The sequence below is a fragment of the Carex rostrata genome, chromosome 11 (genome assembly GCF_964058835.1).
Source record: "Carex rostrata chromosome 11, lpCarRost1.2, whole genome shotgun sequence".
Taxonomy (NCBI): domain Eukaryota; kingdom Viridiplantae; phylum Streptophyta; class Magnoliopsida; order Poales; family Cyperaceae; genus Carex; species Carex rostrata.
The window spans coordinates 9,225,511-9,236,810 of record NC_135928.1 but is presented as its reverse complement, the minus strand read 5'-3'; the positions used below and the strand labels follow the sequence as shown (position 1 = coordinate 9,236,810).

General features: G+C 33.2%; 1 pseudogene; it reads right to left on the bottom strand.

Annotated features, from left to right (window-relative positions):
* Nucleotides 1–8,301: 8,301 nt before the first annotated feature.
* On the bottom strand, nucleotides 8,302–9,282 carry LOC144561403 (putative wall-associated receptor kinase-like 16 pseudogene; annotated as a pseudogene).
* Nucleotides 9,283–11,300: the final 2,018 nt, after the last annotated feature.

Below are 11,300 nucleotides of genomic sequence, written 5' to 3'. Positions count from 1 at the left end.
AGAAGGATGTGGGACGAAAGACGACGAGGAAAAAAAAAACAGGTGTAAATGGAAGGAAGAGAGAACGCTAAAAAAAACATAATTAGATACAGATTGGATGGACGAAAAAAAAAATTTACTGTATGCGAAAAATAACTAATTTTTGTAAAATTAAATATATAACATTGATGAAAAAACACAATACTTCATTGAGCTAACGGTCAACAAACGTAAGAACTGGTTTCTAGCTGCCATATCACATCCCTTTTGAGTTGGTTGGAGCTTTGCACATGTTTCAACTTAAGTACTTGTCATATCCCTTTTGAGTTAGGGAAAAACTGACCCACGAAATTGATAAATCAATGGCAACTACTGCCAAGCATTTCAAAAAAAAAAAAAAAAGAAATTGATAAATCAATGAGATAGAATTCAATAATATTTTTTATTCGTTTCTCTTTGTTTATGATATTTGATAAGACCAACGTGATAAAACAAATATGAGTTGGTTAGTATGAATATAGATATAACTTTTTTCATTAACTTAATGAATCTAGGTGTGGTTAATTATTTTTTGCACCTGTTATCTTATATGATAATTATAAAAATAAATTATATGTATAAATGTAAACTCATATCAGGAATCGATGTATTATATGATATAATTTTATTAATGGTCCAAATATATATAATATAAATTTATATTTATCTTTTTTTTTTATCCGTTTTGAAATCATTGATTTAAATTTTCATGAGACAACTTAGAATTTTATTGATTTTGTAGTTTTTCAAATTATCATAAGATAAATTAGTTGTATTTTAATTCATATATAGTTCTAAAACCATACAAAAAACAATTATTCTATGACTCCATGTTATTTTTATTTTTTCCTTTGATTTGAAAAATATTTTACTTCAAGCACGAAGAGAGTGCCGATTTTGTCCTCTAATAATTTCAAAATTCAGAATTATAGCTAAGAAAAGAATGGGTATATTTCAAAATATAGGAGGGACACAAAATTATTTTGTGTGTAGTGTAAGAGTGAAAGCAGGGAGTAAACTAAATTATTTGTCTAGGCGAATTAACTCACTCTATATTTCTCCACTTATAAAACTCATTTTCACATATATAAATTTACTTATCAATTTCTCTTTCTTTCCGAAAAATTAATTAAACTTATAAATTTAATTGTCAAATAAAAAGGTACAAAAAAAAGAGATAAAATAAGTAGCTTAATCTTTTTTAAATTTAAATTTAAGTAAGAAGAAAAAACTGTGGACTATAGAGGAGGAAATTCACTCAAAAAATGTGGAACCGGATCACTTGCTTTTTGTGGGCAGGAAATTCTTGCCCCTAATATCACTGACAGGTGGATTCGGAGTGAGTTTTGACATTTAAATATTGAACATAATTTTTATGTCAAAATCAATCTTAGACCCACTTACCAGTGACTTTAGGAATATAAATTTTCTATTCACATGGGATAGGTGATTCGGTTCCTTATATAATACGGTAAGAGAGTTCATCACGCATTTTTTTTATCACATATCCTTGAAAAGAGAGATGCAACATATAATTTTTTTTTATTATGTCGTGCTATATTATTGTCGTGCAGTGGGTGATCACCAATAAAAGTGAGATACAACAAGAATGAAAGAGTATTCGCGATGATAAAAGTGACTATCTGCGAGGGCATACCATCATAAAAGTGATTTTTTTTTCTATTAGTGACGGTATACTGACAGTATCGTTAAAATATGGAAGGAAGAGAGAACGCTAAAAACACATTTAGATACAGATTGGATGGACGAAAACAAAATAGTTACTGTAGGCGAACAATAACTACTCTTTCTAAAATTAAATATATAACATTGTTGAAAAAAAATACTTCATTGAGCTAACGGTCAACAAAACGTAAGAACTGGTTTCTGGCTGCCATATCACATCAGTTGGTCATTGGAGCTTTGCACATGTTTCAACGTAAGAACTTGTCATATCCCTTTTGAGATGGGGAATAACTGACCCACGAAATTGATAATCAATGAGATAGAATTCAATAATATTTTTCATTCGTTTCTCTTTGTTTATGGTATTTGATAAGACCAACATGATAAAACAAATGTGAGTAAGATTTTATTCGTTAGCTTATTGGGTATTCTATGACTCCATGCTATTTTTATTTTTTCCTTTGATTTGAAAAATATTTTACTTCAAGCACGAAGAGAGGTTTTATTGACAACTTTTATCCGTTTATTGACACCTATCTCCTATCGTATTCAATAAGATGGGTATGAATAAAAAAATTTGTTTCCATTAACATGTAAGGTACATGTATGAATGATTTTTATTTTATTAACTCAACGGATACATGTATAAATATATTTTCACTTGATCCATATCGTACCCGTTTACACCCTTGTATATTCTCCATGACCAAGGAGATGAGATAAACTGACGCTACTGCCACGGCCAATTTTTTCTTCTAATAATTTCAAAATTCAGAATTATATGTTAAGAAAAGAATGGGTATATTTCAAAATATAGGAGGGACACAAAATTATTTTGTGTGTAGAGTAAGAGTGGAAGTAAACTTTTATTTTCATACTTACGTTGCAAAATAAAATATAAAATAAAAAAGTAAGATGAAATTAAAAGAGAGTAAACTAAATTATATCTCTAGACGAATTAACTCACTCTATAGTACTCCACTTATAAAACTCACTTTCACATATATAAATTTACTTATCAATTTCTCCTTCTTTCTGAAAAATTAATTAAAATTATGAATTTAATTGATAAAAAAGTACAATAAAAGATAAAATAAGTAGCTTAATATTTTTTAAATTTAAATTTAATTAAGAACAAAAAATGTGGAACCAGATAGGGGTAGGAAATTATTGTCCCTAATGTCATTAACAGGTGAATTCGCAGTGAATTTTGACATTTAAATATTGAACATTATTTTTGTCTCAAAATCAATCTCAGATCTACTTGTTAGTGACTTTAGGAACATAAATTTTCTACCCACATGAGATAGGTGATTTGGTTCCTTATATAATACAGCAAGAGAGTTTATCCCGCATTTTTGTTTATCACATATCCTCGAAAAGAGAGATGCAACATATAATCTTTTTTTTTATTATATGGTGCCATATTATGTTTTATTATGTTGTGCTATATTATTGTCGTGCAGTGGGTGATCACCAATACACTTTTTTTTTGAAATAATGACTTATATTCTTAAATATGTAACTCACTACATATAAAGTTTTCAATTATCAAATTATCAGATGGGGCTTCCAATTATGTAACTCACTGAAGAGTATCTTGTTAAGTAAAAAAAAAAGTCATTTAATTAACCATTTGATATCTAAAACTTTTTATTTTAATTTGGAACCTACGATGTATGCAAAGAAAATATGAGTATCAGATTTTGACTATAATTCTACACATATAAAGAAATGTGCAGACATCCTTGTTAGTGCAATTTGTCAAGTTGTGATGCCATCCTATCAACCTTGATCTTACTCGAAAGAAAATCTATCAATAATTGATTATGGAAGACTCCGTATCTCTGGTAAACACAAGCAAACAAGTCCCTTCAACACGCCCCCATGATTGCAGGACTTCATATCTTAAATTAAAATTATCCGTAAAAAAAATAATGAAAAAATAAATGCATTAAAATAACTTATGAAACTTTAATTTTTTTTATCACTTGACTTTGTACTAAATGAATTTAAATTTTTCAAAATTTTATATGTACATATGTAAAGTAGATTAATTTCAGCGGTTTGAATTCATTCTTTAAAACCAATTCGATAAATTTAAAAATTATATTCGTCAATGTGGTGAGCAGCTTTATTTACCATATTTTCATAGCCGTGTTCTTACCCCCGCTTGTGAAAAGATACCGATCCAATTGATTCTTTCCTCCTGTACCAGTCCCTTCACTTTTGTGCCTCATCATCCATGTATTTTCTCACATTCTGTACCCAGGCCATGATTTTGCAAACCGTTAATGGAGTTGAGAAAGGCATTTCCTCTGATCTATAAGGGTGAGGTAAAAAACCCACATATCCTCATTGCGTGGTTAATAGCCTTGCCGTCTTGGTCTAATTGTAATGAGTAATGAGTAATGAAAACCAAGGTGAACTAAGGTCTGGCAACCAGAATATATTGGCGTGGTTTATTCTAGATACTGAGGCTTCTTTTAACTTTTAAGCAATTCGTCATTGCTTAATGATATAGTCTCTTTTAGGGATCTGGCTCTCCTAATCCCATTCTTTTCGGCTTCAACTGTAAATGACAATGGTATCAAATGGAGATATACGTCTTGTGGGCTATTCTCCTGTGCGTCTGCTTATATTTCATTGGGGAGTACTAGAGGGGATTCGGATGATAAAGAAACTGAAGGCCCCAACGAAAGTTGATATTCACTTGGCTAATGTTGGCATATAAAATTTTAACACAAGAGGTCTTATTGTATCGTGGGTGCAACATTCAAACAGGATGCCACCTATGTACATTGCAATCCGTTGAAACTAGAAACCACATCATGTGAAACTGCACCTAGTTATCGAGTGAGATTTTGGAGAGGGATATGTGCACACTATAACATTGCGACCATAGTAGGAATAATCGGCCGATACCGATCCGAATCGGCCGATACGGATCGGTATCGGCCGTTGCCGATCCGATTTTGGCCCGATTTCCTCGGTGTGCGATTTTCAGCCAAAAACTGGTTCAAATTGGCCGAATCAAGCGATTTTTCGTCGATTCTTCTACTGTGGAGCGATTATTGACGTTGATTCTCACGATTTGGAGCGAATTTTCACAAAAAAAAACGAAGTGCTACGAGCCTACGACTTCAAATTGGATTTGGGGATGAAATATGCAATTTTGACTGGGTCAAAAGCTAATTGGAGAAGAAGGGTTATTTCACGATCCCATTGTCAGAATGAAAAGGCCCACTTGTCTGGTTTAACAAGGGAGAACTTGAGTGGGGCTATTCAGTCAGAGTGTTAAAGAGAAGTTGGGGTCCGCTGGCAGTGGCACTGATTGGGGTTCACTGTTCATCAGTTTTTTTTTTTTTTTTTCTTTTTTTTCTTTTCAGTTTTAGTGTTGGGAGATGTAGGGATTATTTTCATCAATTGGATTTGGGCCATTAATGATACCTATTTATGTATTCAATAAAGAAATTCCTAAATCTGATTTTGTTATTTTAGCTTAATGTCTATTACTATTTATGTATTCAATAATGATATCTATTTATTTATTATATTGTATTAATGGATTATTTGATTGTAATTATTTATCTAAACATAAATTATTGACAAATTAATTTTTTTATCAATTTTTTCCTAATTTTTAGTGTAAAACAAGCTTCTGATCAAAAAGTCCGATTTTCCGATTCGAATCGGCCGATACCGGCCGATACCCCGATCCTATATCGGTATCGGCCGGGACCGATCCCGATCCCGATACCGATTTTTCCTACTATGATTGCGACAACTGCGGGGGCTAACCTACTGAGTATCTGGTCAGAGGAAAATGGCAGCTGCAGCAGCATGAAAAAGCACTATGGGGAGTGATCTGGGCAGCTGGAGTTTGGGCATTATGGAGAGAGCGGAACTGGAGATTATTCTCGAGGAAGAGGAGACCGGTGATCTTGTTAATAAATGATACAACTGCTGATATATTCTTGTGGACTAACAATTTTTAGATCCACTTCTTTTGTTATAGAGTTTTGTATTTTGCTAGCGGCAATGACACTAGTTAGGAATAGGATCTTGAAATAGGGGTGCTGAGTTTTTCCTTTTCTTTGTTTGTATGTAAATATATATTTTTTTCTAAAAATATTTGTAACAAAATTTATTTCCATCCGTTACACTCCAATTTGAGAGGAAAACCGATTCTTTTAATTATAATGATACAAGGTTAAACTTTTCACCTCCTGTATCCTTCATCTCCGATATAATTTTATCAACCAAATACGATTTAATGAAAAGTTTTTGTTCCTTTTCATTCCCTCCTTACCTATACTCTCCATCCAAACAAGGTGTAAAAGAAAACCTTAACTGGATCGTTACAGTTGATTTCCAGTGTACATGGTTTTGCATTAAACTCTGATCATAGGATCTCAACCTGGTATTCCAATGTTTTTTGACTTTCTTTCATTTTTGATAACGACTACTGTTATCATCATTCTCTTAGTATCATTTTGGTTAATAAATAGTTGTGTATATATCAATATGAAGAATCTGTTGGAATGACAAGTTGACACGTGTAGTTGGTGCCACATTTAATCTAGAGGACGAAATCAAGAAGGTGGCCGGATCCAGCCAAGGATTTCTTGAAGATAATTCAAGATATTATGCTGCCTTACAAGGATTTACCAAATATAGCTAGCTGAAGATTTATTTCCTAATTATATGCATATGATTTCTTTCCTGTATGCATGTGATCTCTTTCTTGATTATATGCGTGTGTGAGTGTATATAGGTTCAGCTATCTAATCTGAAATATTTCATTTAATTGTGTGAGTTGTAATAAGAAATTATGAAATATAAAGAGTGTGTGTGTCTTGATCCGTGGAGTGCGCTATAGGCGATACCACGTTAAAATCTCTGTGTTCGCTTGAATCAATTGTCTGTGATGTTATAATTTTGTCAGAATCCAACTGAAGATTCTTATAGTACTTAAAAATAAACACTGATATGAATGTATTTAACTGGCACCTTGAGTATTTATGGATTAGTTTTCAGCATATTAAAAGATAAGTGAATTGAATTATTTTGTCTGATAAGAGATATCTATATAGCAATTATATAACACTACTCAAAAGTAAGAATAAGCAACAAAAACTATTCATTATTAACAGCACTCGTATTTGTAGAGAAGCTTCTCACCTTTATATAATTGGAACATTGGTACTTAACTAATATGCAATTCAGTTGGTGAATTCGGCCTTGGCCTCAATACCCATTTACTATATTATTTCATTCCCTCTGCCAAAATGGGTCCTTGATCGCATTAATCAGATTTGTTGGATTTTTTTATGGGGTAAGACTGATGGAACGAGGGGTGGTATACCTCTGTTGAATTGGCAAACGGTATGCCTACCAAGAAGATGGGGTGGTTTAGGAGTGCCGAATCTAGAGATCAGAAACTTGTCATTGTTGCTACGATGGTGGATGAAACCATATACAAACAGTGGCTGCCTTTGGTCAGTCATAGCAAAACGAATCAGAGGCATAGAGCATGCTGGTCAAACTTTTATATGGGTCAATTATGGCTCATTCTTTTGGCAACATTTGATTAAGATCAAATCCATTTTTCATTGGAGCACGAATTGGGAAATAGGTGATGGAAAAATAATATCATTTTGGTACAATAACTGGGATGAGCAGCCAATTAGGAAAGCAAAAGATGGGCTGCCAAGGCCGAGAATTCAGGCCATCTCTCTAAGCGAAGCATTTCAACGACTGCCTGACATTTCACCTGATATAAATCCTAATGCGGTTTTTTGTTCGCCGCATGCTGATAAGCTGAATTGGCGGTGGACATCAACAGGTATGTACTCTGCCAATTCGGTTTACAAAATTATGATCTCCGGTGGAAAGGTAAAGTGGAGATATAATCGGATTTGGGAAAGCTATGCACCTCTGAAAGTTAAAGTTTTTGTTCTATTGGTGATTAGAGAGAGGATTTTTACACATGATATCATGGAAAAAAGGGGCATTTTTAGTGATATGAGGTGTTACATGTGTGATGTATGTTGATGGGAGGATGCTGCACACTTGCTATTTAGATGCTCTTATGCGCAGAGGGTTTGGAGATGTATGAGTGCACTGTTTGGCTATCGTTTGATGAGAGTTGGTGACTCGATGGAGCAGATATGGGACAACTCCATCAGGTATGTTAGCTACCTAACCGGCAAGGCGAAGAGAGTATGGGCCACATGATTCCTCTGCACGATATGGTACATTTGGAAACAACGCAATGAGAAAATATTCAGAGGAACAGAGCTGTTGCCGGAGTTACTGAGTACAAAGATAAAGGATGAATCAGAACTTTGGTTTAAATTCTGTAGTGGGAGAAACAGAGGAAGGATGCATGCGTTACCACCTTCATAGGCGACTTTCATTTCGAGTACTGTTCATGTGCATGAATTGCATATTGAATAGGATAGTTCTTTTAATTTTATATTTTCCTTTTTGCTGGTAGCTTCTACCATACTTTTCAAAAAAAAAAAAAAGGAAATCCACAATACACGAGAAAAGAAAGTTTAAAACCGCAAAAACCATTTGGGCTGCATCAAGCTAATGGCCAAGTGCAGTGCTTTCTACAACATTCCTCTCTATACTGAAATTACCAGTATTTTCTATCTCCATATGAATGGATGATTCACCAAGCAAATTTTCTGTCTCTTCATAATTGCTATTTTCCCAAGGATGGTTTTTGAGTTTTCTGATTCTATCAATCTCCTCTGCTACTTCTTTCATTGTTGGTCGATCTCCCCCCTTCACATTTAGACAGTCCTTAGCCAGCTCAGCAACCCTATAGATGATCTCCTCATCTTCCTCCCTTTTTATTTGAGCATCTAGAAGGTCATCCATTTTCTTCTCTTTCATAGCAGAGAGGAAACGCGATGAAAGATTTTTTTCTTCCTCTGAAGCTTCAAAATCAACTACTAGCTTACTGGTAAGAAGTTCCAGAAGAACCACACCAAAGCTATACACATCAGTCTTGTCAGTTAGTTGGCATGACTGCAAGTATCCTGGGTCTAGGTAGCCACATGTTCCTTGCACAAGCGTGACGAATTGAGATTCATCGGTTGGATGGAGCTAGTATTGATGCCCCAAAATCAGATACATTGGCAATGTAATTTTCATCTAAAAGTATATTCGAAGACTTGATGTCTCCGTGGAAGATTGGGTTTCGGATCATCCCTTTAGAATCACAGCAGAATTATTTCCCTCAATGCAAGGCCAACATTGTCAGTATTGGAAAAAAAAATTCATAGCAAAACTAAGAACTGTATCCCAGATAATATAAAAACTATATTGGCTGCAAATACAATCTCGATGCCATTTGAAATACAGTAATTTACCAAGCAAAATAACAGATCAAATTTGCAAGATTTATAATTCATCCATTCATTATTTTGCTTTCTGGAGGACAAATTTTATTATTTAACCAATGATTGTAAGGAAGAAAAATACTTGCTGATTTTCCGCAAAAATTTCAAGTGCCTGATTTCTAGGAACTTCAATTCACTTGAAAGGTTGTTTCACCTGCATTGAGAATGAATATGTATAGATAAATATTCAATCAATTGACAAGTTTTTCAAAATTTGAAAAACTTTATTATGCTTATTTGAGTTTTTTTTTTAGTTGGAAGGTTACAACACCACCCACTATTTGTTATTCTTAGTTCCTACCAATAGTGATTTTGTACCAATAATTGGAAATTTTAAATGGCAAAGCACTGCATAACCCAAAAATATCAAATCAAAATTTTTGAGTCCCGCTAGTATGATTCAAGTCAGGTTGGTACAAGCATGGTGTCTTGTGCTTTGTTTTAAATCAAACTTTTAGGCCTCTAATTACATCTGTCACTTCAGATTATAATTGTCGGATCAGATAACTGTAGATACTTGGCATTTTTCTTTCTTTGTATATGCATTTATAGATAACAGTTAAGGTAATGCAAATCAGCTAGGGTAATTTCATTGTACCTAACTGACAGTCAATTAATTAAAACTAAAAAGTGAACTCAACAAAAGAGTGAATATTTTTTCCCTGGTTTTTTTTGAGCTGCTTCTGGTATTATTTGCTGGTTTAGGGTTTAGGTATTTGCTGGTATGTCACACCCTGACAGCAGGGAAGACAACCCGCCGCGCTCATCAGCGCTAAGCGATTTCTATTATCATATATAACCATATATATATACAAACATTACCAATGACATAACTTACTTTTTCTTTTCTTTGAGGCAAGTCGCGCAGTCCTAAAGTTCGACATCATCTTTCCTTATCTTGCATTTTGTACCTGGAACCCACCGAAGTGGAAAAATGTGAGAGATGGAAAATCTCAAAGTGCGGTATTCAGTTCCAGTCAAGTTATTCTTAGATCAAACCAACTAAGTAAAACCACATTGAGTCCAAAAATAAAAAGACAACATCGATAATTCAAATTTCAAGAAACATCTTGCAAAACATACCCCAAATCAGAATATCTTATAATTAAACTAGTTGCGCAAGAATAAAAATATCCATTTGTCTCAATGTCTTATTATAACTATTAGTTCTTGATATTTAATCCCTATGTATTTTGCTAAATGCAATAATGTATATGTAAAAACAATTAAAAAATCACAGAAATAAATCACCAACAATTCTAAACCGTAGTACTTAATGTAAGTTCACATATCAAGTAGCATATTATAAATAAAAGCATGCAATGTTCACAATCATATCAAACATTTTTCTGGTCATGATGTTTAATCCAAATATGGCGCCTACACAGTCCAGCTATGCGCTACCCGAATATGGCGCCTACACAGCCCAGCTATGCGCTACCCGAATATGGCGCCTACACAGCCCTGCTATGCGCTACCCGAATATGGCGCCTACACAGCCCAGCTATGTGCTACTCGAATATTTCATAATTCAATTCAAATGCTTCCAATATCATTTTACCAAAATTTCAGAAAACACGGTGATCTCTCATATGCAATATTATACATTCATGTTTGAGAAAATATAGTCATTTATTCACATCAAACTATTCTAAATAATAACAAGCAAATATAGTTCAATTAACAAACAAGAGATCAACAAGCATCAAACAATAAATTAGCAACCAAGGAAACCGACACATGATTCAACTAATGTCAAACCAATTGATTGAAATCATACCGTGGTCTAATATTAGCAATTAATACAAAAACCATTAAATACTATACTTGAGGTTTATGCTTACTTGTCTAAATTATAACATCTCTTCTAAAGATTGTCACCATGCATACTGATTTGGTTAACAATTCGCTACAAAAGTTATTAGAATATCTACTAATTTCTAATGCAATCCATTTCTATAAATGTTACATTCTGAAATTTTAAAAACTTGATTAAATTGATAAATCGATCAATTGAGTTAAATAAAACGTTTAATTAACTTAACGATCGTTCAGAAATTTTCTGACCGACTAAAACGAAACTAAAATTTCGAAATATAAAGGAAGTATGAAATTATGTATATTAAAATTTAGAGTTTAAACATAAAATAAAATATAGCACTATAGATAAATTGTAAC